The sequence below is a fragment of the Chrysochloris asiatica genome, unplaced genomic scaffold (assembly GCF_000296735.1).
Source record: "Chrysochloris asiatica unplaced genomic scaffold, ChrAsi1.0 scaffold00047, whole genome shotgun sequence".
Classification (NCBI taxonomy): domain Eukaryota; kingdom Metazoa; phylum Chordata; class Mammalia; order Afrosoricida; family Chrysochloridae; genus Chrysochloris; species Chrysochloris asiatica.
Genome location: NW_006408565.1, coordinates 7,075,396 through 7,086,387, shown reverse-complemented (window position 1 = coordinate 7,086,387; position 10,992 = coordinate 7,075,396).

Genomic DNA, 10,992 nt, shown 5'->3' with positions numbered 1-10,992 from the left:
TGTTGTGAAGTGTTAATTTTCTTTGAGGTTGCCTTATAGTCCATTAACTTTTCTCTCCATTTAATGCATTCTATTTTATCCTGTAATCTACCTGACTTTCTCACCATCTGGATCTCTGTTCCTACATGTTTACCTTCTTTTACATTGTACTTGTTTTGATCATAGATTGACCTCCCAGAATCTCTGAGTTTGTTCTTATAGTTTTGTTCTGTTCTCTTCCTTCTGTCGACTTAATTCTGGGAGGTGCTGCCACGTATGTCAATCTCTGGTTGTTGTCTGTTCTTGTTGGTTCTCAGTCCACAGAACTCCCTTTTGGATGTTTTGTAGCACAGGGTTGGCGTTGGCAAAATCCCTTAGCTTCTGTTTATCCCAGAGTGTTTGATTACACCATCATATTTGATTGATAGTTTGTCTGGATAAAGGATTCTTGGTTTGCAACTTTTTTCTTTCAGGGTTTTATATATGTCTTCCCATTGCCTTCTTGCTTGCATGGTTTCTGCTGAGAGAGCCGAGCTTAATCTGATTTGCTTGCCCTTGTATGTAACATTTCTGTTTTCCCTGGCTGCTTTCTGAAGTGTCGCCTTATCTTTGATTTTGGACAGCCTGACTATGATATGTCTTGGTGATTTTCTTTTGGGGTCTACCCTTCCTGTGGTTCGTTGAGCTTCTTGAATGTTTATCTTTTCACTTTTCAGGATGTTAAAGAAATTTTCTTCCAGCAGTTCTTCAACTATTTCCTCTGTGGACTTGTGTGATTCTTCTTGTTCTGGAATGCCGATAATTCTTAAGTTATGCCTCTTCATGTTGTCCAACATGAATCTTAGACCTTCTTTAGATTTTTTAAATCCTTTTTTGTGTTTTTTCTTCTATCTTAGTGGTATTGAGAGATTTGTCTTCCAGTTCACTGGTTCTACCTTCCGTCTCATCTATTCTAGTCCTTTGCCCTTTCAGAGTATTGTCTATTTCTGATATTCTGTTACTGATCATTTGGACCTCTTCTGTAGGTTTTAAATTGTTTCCAAGGGTGTATCTATCTTATTTGATTGTTCCTGTAGCACTTTCCTGACTTCTTTCTTATTTTTCTCAACTCCATTGTAAAGTGTTTTGAAACATTTTATAATCATTTTTCTGAATTCCTTCTCAGGCATTTCCAAGGCCGGCCCTCCTTCCAGAATGTAGTCCAGGTCTACCTCTAGGTCATTTGTCTCAGACATTTTATCTTGTTTCTGGACATGTGCTGATATGGTCAATCTGCTTTTGCTTCTTGGACATGTTTAGTGTTTATCTGTGGCCTTAATACTTAAGTGAGTATGTGTTTTGGTATTTTTTTATGCTTTCTGATTGCTTCTAGGGAAATCAATCAGGATGTGGGCTTCCCTTTCAACTCTTCTTATTGCTTAACTCAGAGTGACTTTCACAGGTGTTGTCTGTTTCCCTGGCATATGGCAGTTGGTATTGGTTCTTGCCTGGGTTTTGGTGTTTTATAGAGTGTGACTGTAGCTTGGTTATATGGCAGCAGTTGTTGACTCTTCTTATGTAATATATGTAGAGAAAGAGTCCTCCAAAGGTAGAAGGGGGAGCATATAACAGCGAAACAGCACCAGCAAAGGGGGGGGGGGAAGGGGGGGGAGAAGAGAAAACAAACAAAAACCAGCAACAACAAAAACTAGACTGAATACTGCAGTCTATAATCACAGAAAAGGGAGAGGAGGGAGAGAAGGAAAAAAAATCTGTAGCCTAATATGAGTATGAATTTAATGTCATCTTTTCAGCTTCTTGCTTTCAAAGCTGGCTGAGAGATTTCAAGATGCCAGTGTTGGTTGTTATGCTATACCTCAGGCTTTAATTTAATTTTTGTCCTGTTTTGGTTTTAAACTCTCTTTCCCTCTCTACAGCCCTGTCCTGCCCTTTCCCATATTAAAAAAAAAGACAAACAAGCAAAAAAAAAAAAAAAAAGTTCAGGGTCTGCTCTTGTGCGCATGTGTGGCAGAAGAACCCACCAGTGGTGAGGGTGGGGGGTATCCACTTGATCAAGCTCCCCCTCCAGTCACCAGAATGGAGGTGGGCAAACAGTGGGTGTGCCAATGACCAGATACTAAAAGAAAATCAGAATAAAATAAAACTGACAAAATCTATCGTCCACCTTTGTTCCAAGGTTCCCGTGGCATTTTTCTGTGGTGTTTCTGCTCCCTCTGCTTGGTCTCACCCAAGATGTCGGCTCTGGGCCTCCAAGCCCAGCCTGGCAGATTCAAAAGTTCGCAATTTTTTACTTCAGCTTCAAGTTCCACAATCTATAAGCCTTCAAACTTTCAAATTATTCCTATCTCTGTGGTTCTGAGTTTTGGAGCTCTGGCCCTGGATCTGCTTTGCCTAGTATTCTGTGTTATTGCTGATGGCGACCTTCATTGCGCCTCCACCCTAGCCGCCATCAAGCCCTGCCTCGCAAATACCTTTTTTTTAACAATGTAAAAGACAACTATACACATGGACCTAACCAGATGGAATACACAGAAATCAAATTGACTACATCTGTGGAAACAGATGGTGGAAAAGCTCCATATCATCAACTAAAACTTAGTGGCCTAGACCACAGACTTACCCCACCACCCTTGTTCTGAATTGACCTCTAAGCTTCACCATGTTTGCTATAGATACTGACCACCAACCAACAGAATTGACGTGCTTTGACCAATGGAATGTGACAGACTTGGATCCAAGACCTCAAAAAGCATGGTAGCTTTTGTTTTTGCCCTCTTGGCATTGCCATATATGGAAGCCTGTATGGCCTTACTGAAAGGTTGGAAGGCTCATAAAGAAGAACTGACTTAGTTCATGAACAACTTCCAGACCTGTGAGCCACCTTGGGCCTTCCAACCAGGCTGACGTGTCAGGTGAGTGTAGCTATATGAATACTACTGGGAGAAAAAACAGCCCAACCAACCCCAAAACTGGAACAGATAATAAACTGTTCTTTCTTTTAAGTACATAAGTTTGGGGGCCATTTGCTACCCATCAAAAACTAACATATATGTTCTGGGCAGTTTGGCGTTGAGCTCCTCAAGGGCATGGGTGTTTCTGTTTTCATCGTTGTGTATCCAGTGTTCAGCAAAGGACTTGTCTTAGAGCTGGTACTCAAGAAACGTTGGCATGAAGGAGGGACTCTGGGACTGCCTGATTTGAACCACAAGGTTGACGGTTTGAACTCACCAGCCACTCCTTGGAAACCCTATACAGGTTCGCTATGTGTCAGAATCCACTCGATGGCACTTAACAACTTAACAAGCCTGTCTGACAAATGGCCTTGCTTGGCTTTTTCAGAGGAGCTGCAAAGATAGGTGTTATGTTAGGAACCCCAGCTCCAGAGTCATCAAGCCAAGTTCCAGTCCCCAGGTTCACATCCTACCAACTGGGTGATCTTGCATAGGTTCTTAGTCACCCTGTTGTTCAGTTTCCTAAGCGAATAAGTAAACATCATATATTTGCCATATTTTGAGGGCTAGAGGTACTTCAAAAGAACTAGCATAGTCCCTGGAGTTCTGGTGTGGTGCTGTAGGGATAAGCACTGGACTGCAAGGTCGGGTTGAACTGCAAGGTCAGCTATTTAAACTTATTAGCTGCTCCTCGGAAACTCTATACAGGGTCACTGGGTCAGAACCGACTTGACAGCACTTAACCACCACCATGAGTATAGCCGCTGGTTCCATAAGTGACCCTCAATAAATGTCATCTTATAATGTTAAAATCCCTGGGTAATGAAAACAGATCCCTATCTAGTTTAACACCTATTACTGTGATAGATACCATACTGAAGTACGGCAGAAGAAAGGCCTGGTGATCTCCTTGTGTGAGATTACAGCCATTGGAAACACTCTGGAGTAGATGGCGTTTTCTACTTTGACACACATGGGATCATATTATGTATGAGTTGGAACCAACTCTATGCCAACAGATTTGTTGGTTTTATGGTGGTGGATGCTTTATGCCATTTATGTCCTAACAACAGCTTTTTAAAAGTAGGGATAACTGCTCCTCATTTTGGAGAAGAAGAAATGGAAGTGAGTTTATTCATCCACAATCACATGTCCATTATATGACAGAACTTGGCCTAGAACCCACAGTTAGGCCGACTCCAAAGCCTTTTCTTTTAGCTGCTTTGTGGCCTCTCTGGGCAGTGTCCAAAGTCAGAGATCTCCTTGATGCAACACTAATGGTTAATTTGTGACCTGGACCCATATTTTTCAGTGCTGTGAAGGGTGTTAGGTGCCCTGGAGCACAGGAAGATGGATGGTCCAGCATGGCTCTGTCCAGAGCTATGGGCTGAGCAGGTGTGGAGTGTAAGTCTCCATCTACCTAGACCCCGGAAAATAAGATTTCCACAAACATACATAGGCCAAGTGACTATTACTGCCAGAAGCTCAATTTGTTTCTTCTGTCAAAATAAATCTGACTATAGGAGCCTGCCAAAGCAGTGATTACTTCTCAAGACCTCTGGGCTGGCACTGGGTTGGGATATGTTATATTTCCTGGGCACCCAGGAAATGGAGCCATGACTTTGATGGATGCTAAAGCCATCTGCAAGGCTCTAATTGAGAGTGGAGCCTGACCACACTCTGTCACTGGGCACCCACTGACCTTGCTGGCTGACCTCTGATGGACAGGAGCTTAATGAGGTTTGGCCTCCACACTTCCATGGCTGAGTGAGTTGTGTAGGCAGCACCCACAGGTTCCGGCATGACCATGGCCTGTTGGCGGAGGATGAGGACTTTGGATGTAAAAAGGCAAACCTTTACTTGGCATTTAGAGTCCATGGGACACACTGTTGAGTGTTCTCTGTAAATTGTGTGATATCAGTCCAATGAAACCTGGGAGGTTAGTACTATCATCACCCCATTTTATAGGGTGCCCAAGGTTGAGTGTCACACAAACAGCAGCAGCCAGAGGGGCCCTTTGAAACAAATAAGGTGACCACATTTCTCACTGACCGGAATGCTCTCTTGCCATCCCGTTGCTGTGTGCATTGAAGCTGAGCTCCTCATCCAGGCCTCTGAGACCTACCTGGCCTGGTCTGCCCTCTGACTGAATCTCGGGTTTGCTTGCTCCTCTCTCACTCCAACCTCACTGGTCCTTGCCACTCTGAGCTCTTAGCCGGGGCACCCTTCACCAGTCTCTGCTTCTCTGGGTGTCCAGCCTCAGCTCAGAGGCTTCCTCTCAAGAGACCCTCCCTGAGCACCTGCCTGCACTACCCCATCACTCTGGGGGCCCTGCCCTGTGTAGGTCCCCACAGTGCGTGGTGAGCATGTAGATTCATCAGTTGCTTACTCACTAGCTCCTCCACCAGTCTGTGAGCATTATGAAGGCCAGACCCTGTGGATCTTGTCTCCCTGTGTTCTTTGCTCTGAGCACATGTCAGACACTCATATATTTGTTGAATGAATGAAAGTTGGATAGCTGGGACTTGAACTCAGGTCTGCTTGCTCCAAATCTTATACTCTCAGATACATCATGATATAAAGTCCTAAGTGCTTACATAGCTCAGTCCTAATAAGCCAGGTTCAACAATATGCTGTGTGACCTTGAGCAAACATCTGCATTCTCTGGGGCCCAGTCTCATAATCCGTCCAATAGGAAAGTGGGACTAGTGCTATCTAGAAACCCATTTTAAATAGAACGCTATTGGGTTCAACATCCAATAGTAACAATGGGACTGACATTGCTCAGAAGTATTCAGTCATTTGCTTTTGGGGGCTGTTGAAATCTTGGTTATCACTTTGGCTTTTGTCTGATGGGCCAGGCACCTATCCTGGCAGGTCCTTGCACTGTGTTAATACAGACGTTGTCTCTAACCTTCACAGCATTTCTGACAGGTTAGGAACTACCGGTTCCCTTTAGTATGAGGAAAGAGGCTCAGAGAACGAGGTGACTTGCTTAAAGTAACACAGCTTGAAAAGAACCAAGACAGCATTAGAACCCATGCCACTTGACCCCACTGCTCTTGTAATATGCACAGAAATGTCGTAAAATCAAACCTGATCCACATTAATTGATTGGAAAATTTTCCAAATTTTAGTCTGTGCTCGAGCCAGGCTCAGCTGTAACTCAGTGGAAACTCACAAATGGCCTTCTCAGGTGCAGGGCCCAGCACCCAGTAGGACTGAAGAAAATGCTATTAAGTTAATGGTGAAATATTTGTTGAATGTGCAGATGGTAAGGGTAGCCCGGGTCAGCAGGAGACAAGAAGCTGAAAGAAGAAAATGTATCTCAATTCCCTTCCTATTTTCTCTCAGGGATGGGAAGAGGAAACCTGTCCAGGAATTTTATTCTCTGTCCATTTGAAAACTGAGCAGTGTGACTTTCTTGAGCTTTGTTTATTAATTGAATACAATCTCATTTTAAAGAGAGCTAGAGACAGAGTTCTCTGGACTCTGTGTTCAGGACTCGGCCCACACCTGTTACCCCCACAAAAGACAATTCCTTGCATCTCTAGCCTCTCCTGCCAAACCCTTTGCTTCCTTCCATATTTGCGTTTCTCTCCATGCCAGTCATCAGTTAATCTTGTCTCAATTCCAAGTATACCCTTCTTTGCCCTGCCTTATGATCCTGGAGCTGGACCCTGTAAGCAGTTCTCTTTGCCAACTAGAGCAATGTTAGGCTTTGTCAGCAGAGGGCACAGGAGGGACACTGCAAGGTGACAGTAATAGGAAGCTACTTCCCTTCCAGGTTCTAGTCCTCATTCCAATTTATTTTTTAATTCAGCACAAGAGTCAAGGGCCAGTGCATACCTTCTCAGTGACCTTCATGGACCAGGTCCAGATGCACCTCAGGCCTCACTCTTCTCATTTGGCATCTTCTACAGACTAGTTCCAGTTCCTCCTTTGGATGCTGCTCTCATCAGGAAGGCTGCTTCTGTAGACCAGCATTAGTTCAATCAGCAGTTAGAGACTCTATGTTTTTGTGGCAGTTACTCCCTCACTAAAGAGGTCTGAATCTTAGTCTTGAGGGAAGACCTTCTCCTGGGTCATTCGTTTATTTTTCAGTCCCCCTCAGCAACAGTCTTTTGTTGCTGTTGTTAGGTTCTGTCAAGCCTGTTCTGACTCATAGCAACCCTATGCACAACAGAATGAAACACTGTCTGGTCCTGCACCATCCTCCCAATTATTGTTACGCTTGAGCCCATTGCTGCTGCCACTGTGCCAATCCATCTTGTTGAGGGTCTTCCTCTTTTTTATTGACCCTCCACTTTACCAAACATGATGTCCTTCTCCAGGGACTGGTCCCTTCTAATATATTAGAAACACGAGAGACAGAGTTTCACCATCCTGGCTTCTGGAGCACTCTGGCTGTATTTCTTCCAACACAGATTTGTTTGTTCTTCTGGCAGTTCATGTTACTTTCAATATTCTTCTTCAACACCATCAATTCTTCTATGGTCTTTCTTATTCATTGTCCAAGTTTCACATGCATATGAGGCTATTGAAAATACCATGGCTTGGGTCAGGTGCACCTTAATCCTCAAACTGACATCTTTGCTCTTGAATACTTTTAAGAGGTCTTGTACAACAGATTTATCTAATGCAATATATTGTTTGATTTCCTGACTGTTGCTTCCATGAATGTTGATAGTGGATCCAAGCAAAATGAAGTCTTTAACAACTTCAACCTTTTCTCCATTTATCATGAAGTTACTTATGGGTCCAGTGATGAGGATTTTTCTCTTCTTTATGTGGACGTGCAAACCATACTGAAGACTGTGGTCTTTGATCTTCATCCGTAAATATTATAAGACCTCTTCACTTCTAACAAGCAAGGTTGTATCATATGTGTATCGCAGGTCATTAATGAGACTTCCTCCAATTCTGATGCCACGTTCTCCTAAATATAATCTAGCTTCTTGGATTATTTGCCCAGAATAAAGATTGAATAGTATGATAAAAGAATACAACCTTGGCACACACTTTTCCTGATTTTAAACCATTCAGTGTCCCTTTGTTTTGTTTTAACGATTGCCTCTTGGTCTATGTATGGTTCCTCATGAGCACAATTAAATGTTCAGGAATACCCATTCTTTGCACTGTTATCCATAGCTCGTCATGATCTCCACAGTTGAACAGATTTTCACAGTCAATAAATCGCAGGTAAACATTTTTCTGTTACTCTCTGCTTTCAGTCAAGATCCATCTAACAACAACAATGATATTCCTCATTCCACATCTTCATCTAAAATAGCTCGAACCTCTGGCAGTTCCCTGTCAATGTACTGTTGCAGCCATTTTTGAATTATCTTTAGCAAAATTATATTTGCATGTGATATTAATGATATTTGCAATGATTTCTGCATTCTATTGGGTCACCTCTCATTGGAATGGACACAGATATAGATCTTTTCCTATCAGTAGGCCAGGCAGCTCTGTCGCAAGCATCTTGGCATAGATGATTGAATATCTCCAGTGCTGTTTGTAGTCCATCAATTCTCAGAGTCTTGTTCTTTGTCAATGTCTTCAGTGCACCTTGTACTTCTTCCTTCAGTACCATTGACTCTTGATCATATGCTCCCTCTTGAAATGGTTGAACAGCAACTTTTTTTTTTTTTTTTTTTTGGTACAGTGACTTTGTGTATCCATTCCATCTTCTTTTGATGCTTTCTGCATCATTCAATATTATGCCCATATTGTTGTTGTTAAATGCTGTTGAGTTGATTCTGACCCATATTGACCCTATGTAAGATTTCCAAGGAGCGATTGGTGGTCTTGAACCACCGACCTTGTGGTTCAAATGACTGCAGTCCAGTGCATTAACCCACAGTGCCACCCCAGGAATCCTTCAATATTGTAGTTGAGGCTTGAATTTCTTCTTCAATTCTTTGAGCTTGAGAAGTGCTGAGTATGTTCTTCCTTTTTGGTTTTCTAACTCCAGTTCTTTGCACATTTTATTATAATACCTTACTATGTCTTTTCGAGCTGCCCTTCAAATGTTTCTGTTCAGCTCTTTTACCTCCTCATTTCTTTCATTTGCTTTAACATCTCTATGCTGGAGAGCAAGTCTCAAGAGTCTTTTCTGACATCCACTTTGTTCTTTTTCTTGTCTTCTTAATGACCTTTTGCTTTCTTCCTATATTATGTTCTTGATGCCATCCCACAACTTTTTTGGTCTTCAATCATTAGTGTCTAATGCACCAAATCTGTTCTTCAGATGATCTCTAATTCCAGGTAGAACATCTCCAAGGTCGTATTTTGACTCTTGTGGACTTGTTTGAATTTTCTTCAGTTTCACTCTGAACTTGCATATGAGCAACTGATGGTTTGTTCCTGTCTGCCCTTGACTTTGTTTTGTTTGATAATATTGAGCTTTTCCACAGTCACTTTCCACAGATGTAGTCAGTTTGATTTCTGTGTACTTCATGTGGTGAGGTCTGTGTGTATAGTTGTTTTTTATGTTGTTTAAAAAAGATATTTACAATGAAGGAGTCACTGGTCTTGCAAAATTCTGTCATGAGCTCTCCAGTATCATTTCTATCATCAAGGTCATATTGTCCAACTATTGACTTTTTTTGTTTGTTTGTTTGTTTTTTGCACTTGCTGCTTCTGGGTCTCTTAGAATCACCTTACTCTTTTTAGTCATTAACCATCTTTTCCTAATGAACAGTTCTTTATGTTAAATCCTCTATGCTCAAATTTTGAGTATGGATTCCGTCTCCTGACTAGATCCTAATTAGTATAGAATTGGTAACAAAGGTTACCAGGAGGTGAAAGCTCAAAAATGATTTTGATTTAGTTCTCTTGATTTGTTATTTTTGGTTCCAGTCGGGCTTGAGCTCAGGGCTGAGACCCTTGTTAATGGGAAATGGGATGCAAATAATCTATGACATCATAATTATTCATGTTCTCACCTGTAGTTGGTTTTGAGATGATGTCAACTGGAGCAAGTATCTGGGAAGCCCAAGTGACTTGATCATTGTATCAATAATGGAATAATAGTGGCTGTAAGGACTCCAGGTGGTACTGTAGGACAAAAACTGAACTATAATCACAAAGTCAACTGTTAAAACCCACCATCTCCTCTGTGGGAGGAAGATGAAGCTTTCTATTCCTCTCAAGATTTACAACCCTGGAAACCGTATTCAGCGTTGCTATGAGTTGGAAGCGACTCAATGGCAGTGAGTTTTATTTTATTTTTTGTAAGGAGTATTGTTGCAGTTCAGGAAAAAGATGAGGTTTTCTGCTCCTATAAAGATTTACAGCCTCAGAAACCTGTGCAGGGTTATTAAGAGTTGGAACTGACTTGATGGCACACAACCACCACCACCTCCTTCACCATTGTTGCTGTAAGGTGCCATCAAGTTGGTTCCAACTCATATCTACCTTATGTACAGCGTATACTTTGAAAAGGGATACTCATTCTCCACAAGCACCCTTTGTTGCCATGAGATCCATTGCTGTTGTTAAGCGCCATCGAGTTGGTTCCCACCCATAGTGATCCTGTGTAGTGTTTCCAAAGAGTGGCTGGTGAACTTGAACCACAAACCTTGCAGTTCAAACCAACTTTACAGTCCAGCTCATTAACCCACAGCACCACACCAGGACTCTATGTTGTTGTTGTTAAGTGCCGTTGAGTCAATTCCAACCCATAGCAACCCTGTATAGGGTTTCCGAGGAGCAGCTGGTGAACTTGAACTGTCAACCTTGCAATTCAAATGGCTTTGTGGTCTGGTGCATTAACCCACAGCACCACACAAGGACTGTATAGTAGGGTAAAATCTCTGCATGCTCCCAGGGATGAAGTATGCACTATGACTCAGGAGGAGGTAGCTTACCCAACAAAAAATGGCAAGATTTTGCTAGTGGAAAGATTTGGAATAATCCTAAGAATATGTGTAGGAACTAATTCTAGGCTTGGACATAATATAAATTCATTGATAAGGATTTTGGTTTTAATGTGTTAGCTCATGCAGGTGGAAGTTGCTTTAATAGCTTACTTGATTTAGAACTTGGACTTGAA